An 18,139-nucleotide genomic window follows, 5' to 3' on the forward strand; every position below is an offset into this window, starting at 1 on the left:
TGATATGTTTTAATGATGGTGTACAGAGTAATGGAATTATTAGCAATACAACCTGGATTTTATATAGTAAGTCTTTGCGAAAATATATCGTGATAGAATTCATGAGGTGCATCTCGCTTACCAATAGCTTTTCAAGATTGCCAGAAAGATGCATAATTGAAAAAAAAAAAAAAAATTTAGATGCAGAAATGTCAATTCAAGATGATTATGGTACAGAAAAAGGAAGCACTTCTGCAGAGAACGCGGTAAATGCAAACATCGCCAAACAATTTTGGTTATATTAAAAATTTAATACCATTTTTTTTCTATGATATTCAAAACATTTTACTCATTAATTTTTAATATTTTTTCTTTTTAGTAAAATGTAAAATACTGCTTATTATTCTTAAATGATATGATTTTAACCATCGTGCAACATTTGAAAGAGTTTGGTGGAGTATTTTTTAAGAAAAGTGTACCAAATTAGCAAACTGTCACAGAAGATTCGTCAAAGGTAAGAAAATTAAACAACTGGTTTTTAAAAAAAATTACGCATTTAATTTATATTTTATGTGTTTTATATAACCTACAATCTGTGTATTGTCAATGAAAAAAGAATCCAGAGTATACGTTTATTTTAAGAAAAGTTACACTCTAATAACTTTTGTCTAGAAATAGTTACATTTCGCCAGTCGATATGTGACATGGCCCTTAAATTCAACAAACGCTAGTCCCTTTATACTGAAAACATAATAAATATCAATATTATTCAGAATAAAGAATAAACACTGAAATTTTTATAACATACTGGTGCGGTTTTTCAAGTTTCCATAAAAAAACGAGGTAAAAATTCCGTCAAATTAAAAATCGTAAAAATTTTACATAAACACACACATATTGGTTCACAGTTGCCAAATGACAAAAATTAATTTATCTCAAAAATCTCCTAAAACTATCTTGAAAAGTAATCTCCCAAAAGAATATTCTCTAATATGAAATATTTGCTAATTAATGTTCTCTAATGCTAATCTACAGGTTAACAATGCTCTCAGAAAGTTTTTTCTTTTCAGGGTTTCTTGCATGGAAGTTGGAATAGCAATATATTTTTCTTCTTTCAAAGTTCTGAGGCAAAAGCCGATCCGATAATTAATACCGTGAGTTAATAGGTTAATACAGAGTAAGTTCAAAGAGTAAATTATGTGTACTTTTAGTTGGAACTTCGTGGTTCAGTGAGCTATTACGAGGATCCAGGAACTTACAAGTAAAAGAACACAAAATTTATTCTTACTGTATCTGGCAACTTCGTAATCATATCCCAGGAATACACGTCTCATAACGAATGAAGACCCCGTAGTTGATAACTCTGCCAGAAGTGAGGCTGTGAATTTTTTTATTTTTGGTAATTTGCTTGGTGATTAATTTATCGTTGTGAAACTGATTTTTTGGCTGATCTACCGAGTCGTATAGAAGCTTGCTGTAATTTTCGTTGTAATGTAAAGGTGAAGAAATTTAAAAAACTGTTGGAGAAGTATTGACAAGAAAAGTGTTCTTCAATTAACAGGTCAGTAGTAATTTGGCGTTATCGTCACTATAGATTTGGCATTGTTTATTTCTGTTATGTTTAATTCGATTTAAACGCTAATGTTAGTTGAAATTCCTTGATGAAACATTGCAGTAGTGGACTAAATTTGATTTTTTTTAATAGTTTTTTTTTTTTTTTTTTAAATTTCATTCTTGCTCGTATAATACAGTTTTCTGTTTTAAATTATTTTGTAACTAGGGAGAGCTAAAAATCGTCTAAATTTTTAATCGTGTGGATAGTATTTACTAATCTGATATATTTGCTATGTAATATGTAATATATTTCTCGTTATATGCTAATGCCCAAAAAAAACTTTAGTTTTGAGTGCTTTTCTTTTTCCTCCTTGTTCCCATTTGCAGTGAGTTGGCAATTTATATTTCGGACAGGAAACTTTTTATTCATTTGATAACAAATTTATCGGACATTTCGTAGTTTAAATTTTAATCGCTCTTAGTTTTCACCTCAGTTTGTATAATAGTTTTCCATCTTATTACTGAAATTTCCTTTGTTTAAAAATTTAATTCCTTAACAGAAAATTTAGTATTTATCATGAAAACTTTTATTTTAATATGTGTTTGATAAATAAAGAAGCGCGCAGTTATATAGTAAGCCGAGCGAAGTTGCAGGAATATTATGATGGATATGTGGAATAATTCGGTTCCTGGTGTCTGGCCGTGAAAGGGGCGGAAGATGGAGACTGTACATATCGGTGATTTCAGTCCCAAAAGTCAATCCGACTATAATAAGTTTATAGCAGGTCCATCACATGAGGCATTTTCCTTGTTTAGGCATACTGTTGGGTTAAAAATGGAATAGTTTTATGTGATGATTATTTTGTCTTGCTGTTATGGCTGATAATGAGATATGTGTGTGAACTCAGCACAATGAATGTCACATGCACAGCTTCCATTTGCATTACTTGAAATATTACATATTAACATTACCAGGTGTTTCAAAGGAGCCTTCTGTTTTTTATATGCATATATGTAATCTCGTATATAAAATATCTTAAATTCGGGTTATGTGCAGTACCTGTTATGGAAACATCCCCCCTGTTTCCACTGTTTCATTGATGCAGCATGTCAGTATCTAGATTCCTAGATATTATTGTAAAAATATAAAACAATTGATAGGAGTTATGTAGTCGCTAACATTACAAATTTGACATTAAAGAAAAGAAAGTTTTACAAGTCACACAGTATCAGGTATTCAAAGCTGACCAGAATTGTAATTCTACAGATTTGTAATAATTGTTATGAAAATATTAGTCATAAGCTATGCTAATGCATCTAGTAGTGACTATAATTTTTCAGCAGTTATCAAGATATTTTTCATTTGATGAGATTCAGTGGCTGATCTTTGCAAAGAATTGGTATAGCTGCTAACTTCCTGTTTCTTGTTACTGCTTCCAAATTTCCTTTTAATTTTTACCCATTATGAAGTAAAATTCAATTACCTTTTTACCCCTGCAGTACACATTTGTAGAACTTTTTATGAGGATTCAGCTATTGCTTAATTTTTTTCAAGAATATATGATAAATTAGGTTAACCCACACAGTAGTCATATTCAATTATTAAATTCAAATGAAGTTTAATATTTGCTTTTAAATTTTATTTAAAATCAAAGTATGGTACATTATTGAGTTATCAATAATTATTTATTTTTCATTTTATTTAATAAGTTCGTTACATAAAAGCTTTTTATCTTTACTCAGAATTTTTCTTTAGTATAAAAGATGAAATTACACAAAAAATGAAAATTCAGAATATCTAATTAAATAATGTATAGAATTTCATTTTAAGTAATTTGGTTGTTAACTTTAATCTAGCATTATAAAAGGATTTTAAATCAATTTGGAATGGCATCATTGCATGACTGAAAAGTTTTATCATGTTTTCGAGGTTAACAGGTATGAATTAATGTCATAATTTATATGAGTATGAGAAGACTATATTTTTGTATTGGGTTAAAATAAGTACTGGAAGCTTTTCTTGAATATCATGTAGAAGTTATTTTGCATTTTTTTGTAAAGTAAAAATAGTTCTATGTTACAGATTGCCTTAACCTGATAATACATGAAAGGCAAATAATGAAATAGCAGCTATTTTATGCTGTGCATCAGTTACCAAATTTTAAATCTCCTTAGTAGACTAAATTTCTTTGAAGCATTTAATGTTATGAATATAACTCTCAAGGTTATTTGAAGGGGAAAGATGATTTGGTAGGGGTCACTACAATTCTGACTAAATTTCTTTGAAGCGTCATTTAATGTTATGAATATAACTCTCAAGGTTATTTGAAGGGGAAAGATGATTTGGTAGGGGTCACTACAATTCTGTCTGTTGATGAGACTTAAAGGGTTTCTTCATAAAGAACCCGTTGGTAAAAGTTAGTTTAGGGTACCCCTCAGCAAATTTTGGCGGTACATGGATACCGATTTTGTGCAATTCTTTGACTCGTTATTTTGGCTTGCAAAGCGCCGATTTTTGGAGCAAAAATTACCAAAATAACAAGACAAACAATTGCACAAACTCGGTATCCATGTGCACGACTTATTTTCACTTAAAAAAAATCCCCGAATTGCACAAAAATGGCATTGCGCACTTCTTTGACTTTATCCATGTACACGTCGACCTATTTTTACTTTAAAAAATCCCTGAATTGCACAAAAATGGCTTTGCACACTCTTTTAACTTTATCCATGTACACGTCGACCTATTTTCACTTTAAAAAAAATCCCAGAATTGCACAACCTTGCATTGCGCACTCCCTTTACTTTGTCCGGAGCTACTCTGATATGCGTCCTCAAGTCGCCAAATATTTTTGGCGAGAAACTTCATGCTGCCATATTACTATCTAAATTTTTTGTCTATATTTTGAACTTTTATTCTAAAATGTCTCCAAATACGCGGTTTTCGCACATGCAAAAACTACGTTTTGAACACACAATTTAACTAAAAATCCAAAACAAAAAATTTAGATAGCAAAAATGTAAAGTTTCTCACCAAAAATATTTGACAAGAATCCATGTACACAACGACATGCTTTAACTTAAAAAAACATCTACGAATGGCACGATGTAGGCAACAAACGAATCTACAAACTACGCACACCTCGCTTTAATAAATTAACATAACAACAATAAATTTTAAAGAATACCATGTACACAGCATCCTGTTTAAACTTTAAAAAAAAAAACTACAAATTGCACAATTTAGGCAAGGAAGGAATCTAAGATCTACGCACTCCTCGCTTTAATAAAATAACATAATAAATTTAAAATGATACCATGTACACAACGTTCTGTTTCAACTTTGAAAAACATTTACGAATTGCACAGTCTAGACACTAAACAACAAAATAAACTAAAATAAATTTCAAACAATTTTAAAAACAACAATAACGACAAAAATTCATGCTAAAGAACCAATGAACATAACATTTTACAAAATAAGAACAAGGATAAAATAAAATGCACTTACCATGAATTAATGCGTTTTTGAATAGCAGAAATATCAATTTCATACTGCCTTTAACATGCCGTCACGTAATCACTATCGTATTTACATGACAACCAGACACACTATCCAGAAAATTTATACTATGGTTCACAAATCCCTACTTCTATCATGCACTGCCATTAAAAATAATCTCCCAGACCCTTTTTCCACACTTCCAAATACCCACTACCCCTCAACAGGATAGCCACAATGATATTTCCTTTTGCCGAACTTCAATTCAACAACTACCATTTTATCTTTCCCTCCCATCTTCTCAGACACAGGCGAATCAACGAGCTCCAGCGAAAGTTTTTCAACGTCAACAGGGTTGCCATGGAACACGCAATCGTGCCAAAAACCAGCGCAGAACACATCTCCACATTTGGTGAAATTAGGGCGTATATTAGAGTTGTACCCTTTGTCCATGTACACATCGATATAGTTTCACTTAAAAAGTCAAAGGAGCTCCAAATTCTACAATATTGGGAAACAAACAATACATTTTAAATCAATCAATAAAATAACATAAAGAAGGAAAAACATGTTATACATTTAAGCACTACCAAAAGTAAATATTCACTTACCATGATTTTCAAGTTCGCTTCGTACACCCAGAGCCACGTAAAAATCAAAATATAAATCGTACTCAAATGACTTTTTTCAAACCAGGTACTCTTTCTGATCGAACGCTTCACATAGTGACCATCTGAAACTTTCTTCCTACAAACCCTTTCAAATCCATCTAAACGGTTTTTATGTTCAACTAGATGCATATAGTTCCTACATACAGGACACTTATAATGGCTACTTAAGTAAACCTTCATTTACACACCAGTCAATTAAAGCTCTTTTCCCCTTTTGCTCCAAATCGTACAGAAACTTCAAATTAATCTTACTACCTTCGGCCATTCTACCTTCTAAAGAATAAAAACACACATCACAAAAACGCTACAAAACATCCCATGATTCAAAATTTCCCAGAATCATGCACCCGATTACATCACAATAGGGTTTCCATAATATTAACTACTCAGGCTACCGTAAATGAAACAACTTGGTGATAAATCAAACAACACCTTCGCTATAATACAAGGGTTACCTTTATGTCTACTCTACCCAACCCGTTTGATGACAGTACTTTTTTTGTCACCAAGATCACCAGTGGTAATGGTTTTAAGGAATACACAGGTGAGTTTAGAAAGAAAACGTGATGTAGAGCGTAGTATATAAGTCAAATTTAATGTTTTAAACAATGTTTAGTGCGTAGTGTGATATGCGGGTTAACTTTAGCTAATAATTAGTTCATTAAACATATTGAGCACATGCAAATCAAATTTAGCATGTTAAACATGATAATTAGGACAATTAAATTTAATTAGGAGAAAAACATTTATTAAGCATATGCAGTTAACCCATTGTTGCATAATGTCCACTCTAGTGGACAAAGGTTAAAATTTTTACTTTTCTGTAAATGCCTTAACAGATTCCGTTCCCGTGTTTATTCATTGTATGTCATTAGAATTTTCAACTATCGGTAAAAGTTTACAATTGGGTGCCCCTTTTTTTTCGGCGATTCTTTTTGACACCAAGATCGGCGCCAGGAAGACACAATTTCAAGATGGCCGCTACACAAAACCTAAGTCAAAGAATTGCATAAACACCGTGTCCATGCACACATTGATCTGTTTTTACTTAAAAAACATCCCAGAATTGCACGAACTAGGCATTGCGAACTGCTTTAAATTTGACCATGTACACATCAATCAATTTTTATTTAAAAAAATCAGGAGGCTAAAGCAAAATTAAACTTATGGTAACCAGAAATGAGATTTCATCACCAAAATTTTAGAAAAAATTGTCGTTAATCGAAGGGGCACCCAATTCTAGGTACTTTTCCGTTTTGCCGGCGCAAACGATAAAGTCGCCAATAATGGTTTAACTGATGCCAGACGAAATATCTTCGCTGGTAACGAAATATCAGTTTCAAAACAAGTTGAAGCCATTTCTTATCAGATTGTTTCTTTCAATACTGGCATATAGAATTTTTACACGATATTTAAATTTTATCCCTTAAGACAGTTCACGGTAATAAGTCAATTAGAACGCAATTACACCGCTCATCCGAAGGCGAAATCAAGTGTTAAATTCATCAATTCTAATGAGAATGCACTAGCGAAGTAAAGCACTGCGGTTTTACATAATTTCTGAGTAAGCTATTCGTACGAATTGAAATAATTCTTGCATTTAAACTTGTATTCCAAATTAAGATTTAACTTGAAATTAATGTAGATAATTACTGAGCGAATTAGATTTTAGTAGCGTAGTTTACGTGAGATGAGATCACTTGGCGTCACGTGATACGAACCGGCGAATCAGGATTTTGAACCATGAAAGCATAGTAAATTCTTAAATTAATGTCTTTTTACAAATTTATTGGCTTTTTATAAAATTTTAAACCATATTAAAATGTTTATGCCTTCAAAATAAAAAAAAATTCTTAGAACTAACATTTTTTATGTGTATACTGTATGTTGTCGCCAACAAAGTCTGCTTGGCGAGATTTGTGCCGGCGAAACGGAAAAGTACCCAATTCTACACTAGAGCACATCTATCAATCATAGATGTCAACACAGCATCACTGAAAAAAAGGGAAGCACTTCCACAAAGGATCCATTAAATGTCAACATTGCCAAAAATAGCGATTAAAAGTCAAAGCTGGCAACCAGGCAAATTGAGCAACCTGGTTCTACAAGTGGCTTTGAGTAATTAGTCAAAGTTTGAATAAATCTTGAAAGATAACAAGATGTGTAATGTTTCTTCTAGTTTTATTTACAATGCTACTATAAAGGATTTGAATGTTATTAAAGATTCTTGGCATTTATTATGAAAAAGGCAGTTGTTTCAAAATAAAATATTTTAAGCTATCAGCAAGTAAATTAAAAAAAAAACAACTTTGAAAAATTGCTCGTGTAAAATTAATGTTTTAAATGTATTATTAAGTAATGAATATGTTTCATTTGTATGTCATTTAATTGCGATGCTAGTTCTCGTGTTACATAATACAGCGTGCGTCCTCCCAGCTTAATTATACACCGCTAAATGTCATTATTAAACTATTTATTTTACTTCTGTATGCTAAATATCTTATAACTTGACTGTACACCGCTAAAATCATTGCTTCCTTATGATAAACTAAACACCGCTAAATCAAAAATAAATCAAAGCCGTTGGCGAATAAATACGCACCGTCGCCAACGGATCCTTTGCGGAAGAAAACCTGAAAAAAGTATTGTTATTTGGAAAATGGCTGCTATTTTTGTTTCCAGATTAGTAAGATTTCTCGGTTGATCTTTACATTATGGTAACTTGGCGAAAATTTGGCAACCAACTCTCCTACAGCAACCTTCTATTTTTTTTTTCCCGCCGCCATTTTGTCTTCACGAAGTAAAGACCTGTTTCTTTTCTACTGAACACTTCTTCCAACAATCTACTAGCCGAATTACACTTATGCTAGAAATTTTATCAAACAAAACTGCTTAATCATGACAAATATTCACTGCAAAATTGGGAAAAAGTGCACAATACCATACTCCTTGCGCGTTTTTCAAAATAACACATACACATAAACCATGTACACGCCTACTTATTTTTACTTAAAAAAACATCCCAGAATTGCACAAAAATGGCATTGCGCACACTCTTCACTATATCCATGTACACTGCTTTTTTCTCATAAATTAGAAAAATTTCACGAAAATACATGACAATTTTCTCAATCTTTAAACCCGGTAAAAAGAACATATATGAAATTACCTGATCGCGAAAAAGTATTTGCCCTTTTCAAATATGAACATTTCCACATATAAAATAAATAAAATATCCAAAAACTTTTACCTCTAAATCATCTATTACATTATACACGTCACCAATGAATTCATACCGCAAGCATTACAAATACTTAGTATCAAATATTTAAATTATCTCCATGCACGTTTACTTCAACTTAAACGTATACCAAATTCCTACAAACATAAAATTCACAAAATAACTATCATTTAATTAAAATATCACTAAAACATGTACACGTCGACTTATTTTTACTTAAAAAAACATCCCAGAATTGCACAAAAATGGCATTGCGCACACTCTTCACTATATCCATGTACACTGCTTTTTTCTCATAAATTAGAAAAATTTCACGAAAATACATGATAATTTTCTCAATCTTTAAACCCGGTAAAAAGAACATATATGAAATTACCTGATCGCGAAAAAGTATTTACCCTTCCCAAATATGAACATTTCCACAGATAAAATAAATAAAATATCCAAAAACTTTTACCTCTAAATCATCTATTATATTATAAACGTCACCAACGAATTCATACCGCAACCATTACAAATACTTAGTGTCAGATATTTAAATTATTTCCATGCACGTTTACTTCAACTAAAACGTATACCAAATTCCTACAAACATAAAATTCACAAAATAACTATCATTTCATTAAAATATAATTAAATTCAAAAACAGTACTTAAAATATAAATGAGCACATACATTAAATTAATAAAAATTACCTTACAATCCTAATTACTTTAAACTAAATCATTGCTAATAACAATTTTCCCAATAATACCAAATTCCTTTCCACCTTACATTTAGAACAATGCATAAAAATAATATCCTCAAATAATTAAAAATACTAACTTACCTAATCTTCTTCAGAATCTTGATTACGTGTCCGATAAACTTTTCTTCTTTCTGTTTCAGGATCTTTAAAATCATACTTATATTTCACAGCAAGGTACCAGGTAAAATAAATAACTTAACATCTTTATTTCTATCTTGCACAACCTTAAACAAACATTTATTACTCCCCTTTTTAATACCACTAAATACCCATTTCGAATTCACTTTAGGGGCCCACCAGCGGCCGAGCGGTAAAGACGCTGAACACTGGTAGTTCGGTCTGAGGCTCGAATCCCGCGAACGGGCTGGCTGCATGGGCGTTTTCGTGGTTTTCCCCATGTGTAACGTGTATACGAGCCAGTTTCCCTTAGAAAGTCCTCCACGAAAGGCATCCCTCCCTTTAGGCAGATAGCCCTCGTGTGCTTTGCCATAATTAAATACACCACACCATCGAATTCACTTTAGTTACGGCCATGGGATCCAAAAATAAACCAAAACTGTTTCACACAACACAGAATAAAGCCAAATACAAAATTTCCAGATTTTTTCCCGATTTCCCCCCTTTTCCGATTAAAGAACCGTAATTCGTCCATTAATATCACATGACATATCCCATGATCTCTCATTTCCCTCACACAAAATAATGCATAATCGGAACTGAGTACTGCTCACATTATTACCAAAGTCCCAGGTAGTAACCTTTATCGCCTCCAAAATGTCGCCAAACTACCAGTTACCATATTGTAAAGATCAACCGATTTCTCTAGTAAACAGTATATAACATCGCTTAAAATTTCTTATACTGCCATTTTTTATTCATAATTAGTCATTTTAGACATATTACTTTAAATGCGAGTTTGAAAATTTGTTGAGAAACTAATTTTATTGAGATAAGGAAGCATTTTTTGTCCACTACAGTAGACGTAATGAATGCAAGCTAAAAGTTAAGGTAGTTTTACCCTGTCTACTGTAATGGACATCATGAACTAAATCTAATGCATTCTCATGGCTGGAACAATTTATTTTAAATTAATTTGATTTAAGCAAGCTATTAATTATATAATAAAACAAAGTGTATAAAAAAATAAAGTATGGCTAATCTTTGAAATATGGTAACAGGTAGTTTGGCGACATTTTGGTAAGGCGATAAAGGTTACTAGCTAGGACTTTAGCAGTGTACGTGGATAAAGTCAAGAGTGTGCGCAATGCCATTTTTGTGCAATTCTGGGATGTTTTTTTAAGTGAAAATAAGTCGACGTGTACCTGGATACCGTGTATGTGCAATTCTTAAAAATGCGGCAAGCAGTGGGCAATTCTGCACTTTCTTCCAATTTCGCACCTAATCTTAGTCATGATTAAGCACTTTTGTTCCATAAAATTTCTAGCATAAGCGTAATTCGGCTATGGGGAAAAATGTTGTGGAAACACTATTTAATAAAATTAAATTCAGGTTGGTAGAAATTCATGTTAAGCATATGTAAGTAAAGATTAGCGTAAAGCAATGTTCGAATTATTACTGAAATATATTAGTAATTCTGTTATCATAAAAGAGTAAACAATTTTTTATTTTTGTATCTAGCAATATTTCACTTCTTTTCTCAGACTGTTAGGGCCCTCCCTTTCTTTCAAAAACTATGCCATTTAGTAAATTTCCGGAAACATATCCTTTATTCTCTAATTGTGTTTAAAATTTCCAAGAATGGATATTGCCATTATGTTTAATAATATAGAAATAGGTATTCGAGGATGTGGCCTGATAGATTTTCCGCCTCTAGTGTAGAATTGGGTGCATCTTCGATTAACGACAATTTTTTAAAAATTTTGGCGATGAAAACCTCATTTCTGGTTACCATGATAGTTGTAACTTTGTTTTAGTTTCCTGATTTTATTTCAATGAAAATAGATTAATGTGTTCATGGACAAATTTAAAGCAGTGTGCAATGCCTAGTTTGTGCAATTCTAGGATGCTTTTTTAAGTGAAAACAAATCGGTGTGTACATGGACAGAGTTTGTGTAATTCTTTGACTTATTTTGGTTTTGTGTAGCGGCCATCTTGAAATCGTATCTTCCTGCCAAAAAAGAATCTCCAAAAAACAAGCTTTCATATAGCAAAGAAATAAAATAAAAACATTGCTATATAAATATTGCTCAACGTTTAATTGGCTTAAAATATTACTTAAATTCAAAATAAGTTTTGTAGGATATAATTATTTAACATTAAAACATAAGGCAGTAAATATCTCAGAAATTTTTGAAAACAGTGTATTTTTTAATAAAAATTGAAATATACAATTATAAAGAAACTTATGTACTTACATTCTTTTTAGTATTTAATCTGTTGTATATTGATAAGTACCATAAAAAAATCGGAATCCTAATTTAGATATAGATGGAAGAAATTTGCCGGTAAAAAAGGAGGAATGTCTAATACTTTTTTTACCGTTCTAGTGGTTATTTCTTCCTTGACCACAATACTGCGGTCCTCAAAATCTGCTCTTTTAGCGATCTTCATCTGTCATCTACATCTCTCGCACTTCATTGAAGAAGATCGAGTCAGGTTCCCTCCAAAAATTTAAAATAACCTCTGATTCTTGTAACAATTTATGAATAAATCTTTGATTAGGAAAGCCAGGTTGGCCAAAATAAGGTATCAAAGGACAATTTTGTTATTCCGATACCAATAATTCTTGGTGCTTAGCAATACAGTCAAAAGTCTTTAATCCGGACTCGTCGGGACTTCTGCGATTCCGGATTATCGGCTTTTCTGTATTATAGATCATCAGTTTAAATCTGGTAAAATGGCATGCAGAAATTATGAAATTCAAAATATGAAACCGTAATTTATGAAATAAAGAGCAATTATGATCTAAAAGGTATCAAAATTTACAAAAAAAGCTTAATTTTTATTTGTTTACTTTATTAAACATTTCTTCCATCGTGCACATGCATAAAGCATACATTACGCATAGTCGAAATTAGAAAATTGCAACCAGAAAACTATTTGATGTGTATTCGTGATATTTATAATGACAAGGAATTTGATTTAAATCATATCAAAGATGTAGTACATCGAGATGAAATACTACATTTAGTAAGGAATTATAAGCCGAATAAAAAAAATCTGACCTGAAGATAAGGATAGTGCTGACAGATCAACTTCCAGTTCATTGTGCGCCGCGAGCAGAGCAGCAAAAAAATTGATAAACACATTTCGGACTGGTTAGAGAAACAAAGGCTATGCCTTTATCCATTTTTTGCAGCAATTCCACTTTTTGTTTGATGGACATCAAAACATTAGAAGATTAAGGAACAACGCAATATGCGACATTAACTGAAATAGATAATTTTAGCTTAGCTTATACTGTCCGTTATACATTAAAAGCGCATGTCTAAGCATATTATGCACATGAGTAAAGGTATTATGCACATGCGCAGAAAGTTGAAGTCCGGATTATAGATCATTCCAGATTATGGACGTCCGGATTAAAGACTTTTGACTGTATAGCTATTTCATGAAAAAAGTAACTATTTCAGAAAATGGAAAATAAATGTAAAAATTTACAAATAAAAGTACAAAATAGGTTTTGCCCATTAATTTCAGATTACACAGTAAGTATAAAACTATTAATTTCAATTAACACAAAAAATTGCATCTCCTCACACAATCAAATTTTTTGCAGCAGTTCCACTTTTTGTTTGATGGACATTGAAACATGCTTTTGCTTTGTAGATCCTTTGGCAGCTCCAGAATCAATTTTTTTTTTTGACATAATTGAAAGGTCAAGCTTACTTTTTATAAAATTGCTCTTACAGTCTGCAAAAAATAATAAGCCAGAGAAGATTAAGGAACAACAGAATCTGCAACATTAACTGAAATAGATAATTTTAGCCTAGCTTATACTGTCCGTTATACATTAAACACGCATGCGTAAATGCATTAATGTGTTTACGCATGCACAAAAAGTTTGTAGCTTTGAGATCCGGATTAAAGACTTTGTACTGTATAGTGAAGTGTTATTTAATTGTAATATGTGTTTGTGGTTTTTTTTTTTTTTTTAACATGTTAGCTGTTGAAGCTTATATGATGCATCTCTTCACATGCATCAAGATTTTGTCTGCATTTTTTTTTAAATCACTTTCCGTTTTGATATATAAATATATATATATATGCATCAAGATTTTGTCTGCATTTTTGTTTTTAAATCATTTTCGGTTTTGTTATTTAAATATATATGTAACAAACTACTTGTAATGATAAATTCACGTGAGTGTACTTGGCATATGGAATATTTTTGCTTCCCGTGTCAATTGCAAAATAGCTCGAAACTGAGTAAGCAATACCCACCTGTTCTGTGGCATTCCCACAGATTTTGTCTGTGTGGTGATACATTATTTTCTATTAGTCTTGCACAAGTCACAGAACAAGAATTCCAAGCAGTCTGTTTGAAACATTTCCTAAGTGAATAACCCCTCTCCAATTCTTAAGTTATTGTATCTACACTTCAGGAAATTAGTGATCTATTTCAGCATACCAAGTGTACTATTAAGTCTCTTTGTGTATGCAAGCAACTACACATTGCATGCATATCCTATGTCAGAACTTGTATCGTGATTTAGGCAAAGTGATCAGTAATTAGATATCTTGCAGGTGACAAATAAACTCTTTGCTAGCTGTAGGGAATTTGTTAAGCTGTCTTATTGCATTGTCTATTTCTCCGTTTAATATTCCTGTGTGTTAAAATAGACCAACTTTTTAAAACCAGCTCAGGACAAGATAATTTTTGATAGAATTGTTTAAAGTGTGGTATTACTTCAAACTATTAACACATTTAGTGCATGTTTCAGTTGCCCTCATATAGCAGTAAAACCTCCCCCAAACAATCAAATGTTTTCAAGTTGTGATTATTTAATTATTGAATACTTTTATCACACAAACGTGTTTGTATAGTTGAATGGAGCTCCATTAATAAAATTCATGTTGACAAATAACAGTAAGTTACCTTACTATATACAAGGGGTGATCAAATGAAAAGGTACGTAACGGCGTAAAAACGTAATAGTTAAATATTTGCATATTCTGCCATGGGAGAACGTAGCGAGACATCCTGGGATGCAATTGGAATCTCTGACTGGGATGGGAGCATGCACTGGTGCCCGCAAGCGCAGGAGAGAGCAGAGCTCTTATCAAAAGCGGCGTCCAAATGATGCAGCAGTCCGTATAAGGACAGGATGGCGTTCGCGTTGCAAAATTCGACGACTGAAGAGCAGCGAGGTGTTATTCAATTTCTGACGGTGGAAGGTGAGAAACCGGCAGCTATTCATCGCCAGATGGTGACAGTTTACGGCAAGAAATTTGTCTGACAAGTCTGTCAGAAAATGGAGTGCCCATTTTCGTTTAGGCCGTGAGAGTGTGGGTGATGACCCGAGATCAGGCCAGGCAAACACTGTCATCGCGAGCGATCTCGACAAGGTGGACGACCTAGTGAGAAGTGATCAGGGTGTCACATTGCGAATGGTGAAAGTGGGTGTCAGCTATGGGACCATGTGGACACTTGTTCACGACAGGTTGCGATATTGGAAGGTGTGTGCCACTTGGGTTCCGAAGCAGCTCACCGACTAGCAAAAGGAACTGCGTATGGGGCTAGCACTGCAACATTTGTTTCGGTATCAGGAAGATCCAGCTTTCATGGAGCGGATCGTCACAGGTGATGAAACCTGGTGCCATCAGTACGAGCCAAGGACAAAGCGGGACAGCATGCAGTGGAAGCACGCATCGTCACCTCCCCCTAAAAAGTTCAAAGCCGTGCCGTCAGCAGGTAAGGTGTTGCTCACCGTCGTTTTCGACGTTCAAGGTTCGCTACTTGTGAAATTCCTCGAGCACAGAAAAACCATTAACTCCGGTGTGTACTGCGAGACACTTCGACACCTACGCAGGTCCATCAAGAAAAAAGACCAGGGCTGCTCACGTAGGGTGTGGTTCTGCTCCATGATAACGCGCGTCCACACATCTCCAGAGTCGCACACATGGAACTGGCCAAGTTCAAGTGGGAGACTTTGGACCATCCGCCCTACAGTCCGGACATGTCGCCCTGCGATTTCCATGTGTTTGGTCCACTGAAGAAACACCTGAAAGGGAAATGCTTCAACTCAGACGACGTACTCAAGGACGCTGTGAAGGACTGGGTCTCATCACGGCCACAGGAATTTTGGGAACAAGGAATCCTGCGGCTTTTTTATCAGTGGGATTTTTGTGCTCAGGCCTGTGGTGTATATTTTGAATAAAGTCTACATTTTTATCCACCGTGTCGTTTTGTACCTTTTCACTTGATCACCCCTTGTATGTCCTTAAGTAGTTTTAAATATATGAAAATTGTCTAGTATAATTTAATGGTGATTGTAAATTGTTTTTAACTTCTAATATTGCATGAACTATGTTTTATGTTAATGTCGTGCATTTATTAGCATGTGTAATTACCGGTATTGGGCCATTAGCATCTATTAAAATAGACTGAAGTATTTTAGTATGTAGAAGTATTTAAAAAGTTGATGCATTTGAAATGAAGGCATTTAGTAAAAGAAATTTTTAAAAAAATAGATATTCAGTGTCAAGACTAGATAAAGCAGTTAAAAGATTAATATAGTGTCTTCATTTGTATCTGGTAGCAGCTAACTGCTAATTAAGAAGTTGTATTCTGAGCTGTTAAATGCATACATTTTATTTTGATTTTATGAAATATGATTTCAACTTCAGCCTTGGTGGTTCAAGCCTCTCTCTACTAAATACCTATTTTTGCGACAAAATGCAAGATTAATTTCTTTTATTTCCGTGCTCTACAGGCCTGCAAAATTTGAATATTTTGAATTTTACTTGTGGAACTCAAAATTTGTTTTATTTAAAAATGTAGAACAAAAGTTTCATGAATCTTAAATAAAACTTGGATGAGAGATAATTCAAGCAGTCTGTAATTCTTAACCATTTCCTACTAGGAATTGTCCGCGCATGTGTGTATTAGCTAGATTGCTTTGAATGCGCAGGCTCAGTACTTTTTCTTTCAAGTCCATGCATACAGCTATTACAAAACAAAACAAAAAAAATTCCCTTTAAAATTTGAGAATGTCATTTTAAATTTAGGGATAATATCTATTGCTCGAACCCTAGTAATGTAATTTATTGATTCTTTAAGTATTGATAAGTTATTGGGATGTTTTTAATGTTTTTTCCCTGAACTATCTCTAAAATGCATGCTCTCACTGTAAAAAAGATAAAAAAAAATCAGTTATTAGAAGTGGCATAATCCACATAAAAAAAAGTTTATATAATTTAACATTCCTTCTGTGCAGTAATATTTTGCCTAAGGATTGCTTTTCTTATGTGGATTATAAAAGGGTGTGTAAAGAAAAACTTGGTAATAGTGTAAAGTTACTACTTTAACAGTGCACAGCAGTGCTATATTAGTAAGTGTACCTCAAAGATGGTTTTTACAAAAATACATCAAAGACCAAAAAAGGTTCCATTTTTAAAGAGTATGCATTTTGCAAAATTGAGAAAGACTGGAAAATCAGAAGAAACAGCGGAGAAATGTGCCTTGGAATGATGAAACAAAATATATTTTTTGAAATGGGAAACTGTTGACCATAATGGCCATCATGTAATCCAAAATAATCAAAAATCATTAAAGGTGGAGGTGTCAGTCCTTGGGGGGGGGGGTGCCAACTTGCATGAATTAGTGAGACTCCCAACTTTCAGGTACATTCCTGCTAACTGGTTTACAACATAATTCTCTGGCTTTCTGTTATTCCTAAAATTTCTCATGATTTTTATTAGTTCAGCTGGTGGCTTTGCAAATGCGGATAAGAGCAAGAGACTGACCTTAATTACAGAAGGGGAAAGTAAACGGCTGTGTCGGGGGATCCTAAGGGGAGATATATTTTAAAAGAAAAGTGTTTTTAGGTCTCATTCAGTACCAGTAGATCAGGAATAAAAACTTGAATGGACCTCTTCCCTGTTCTTCACCAAGTCAGTAACGTGTACAAGGATGCACACGGTACCGGAATGGAGACAAATTACATAGGATACGAAAAGTTTAGAAGTGCTCTTTTACGTATTTATTAAACAGCTTAATAATATTAGTATGCACTTTTTGGTTTATTAATAAATAAATAATATTAATAAACATGCTTTTTAATAAAATAATACATACACAATACATTTGGTTCCATTTATACATCCTATACATAGATATATATAACTTAAGGATTCGATATTTACTACATATAACAGTCCTTAGACGTGAAAAGGTTGAAAGCCATTTGGGTTGTGACTACTTTCTCAGGTACTCGGCTACTTCGCATACATGGAACATAGCATTCGAAATGAAAAACTCG

General features: G+C 33.0%; 2 protein-coding genes across 4 annotated transcripts in view; one reads left to right on the plus strand and one right to left on the minus strand.

Moving 5' to 3' along the window:
* The window catches only part of ncm (pre-mRNA-splicing factor nucampholin), a 134,337-nt gene extending 133,421 nt beyond the window's left edge, over window positions 1-916 (minus strand). The window contains exon 1 of the mRNA XM_085810576.1: window positions 788-916. The gene's annotated coding sequence lies outside the window, so the exon portion shown is untranslated. The remainder of the gene's footprint in view (window positions 1-787) is intronic.
* A 374-nt stretch (window positions 917-1,290) lies between these two features.
* snama (something that sticks like glue) overlaps window positions 1,291-18,139 on the plus strand; it is a 112,843-nt gene continuing 95,994 nt past the window's right edge. For all 3 annotated transcript variants that reach the window (XM_085810573.1, XM_085810574.1, XM_085810575.1), the window contains exon 1: window positions 1,291-1,540. The gene's annotated coding sequence lies outside the window, so the exon portion shown is untranslated. The remainder of the gene's footprint in view (window positions 1,541-18,139) is intronic.

Source organism: Stegodyphus dumicola, chromosome 2 (assembly GCF_044657685.1).
Source record: "Stegodyphus dumicola isolate Sdum_Otavi_A_Nest chromosome 2, ASM4465768v1".
In the NCBI taxonomy this organism is placed as follows: domain Eukaryota; kingdom Metazoa; phylum Arthropoda; class Arachnida; order Araneae; family Eresidae; genus Stegodyphus; species Stegodyphus dumicola.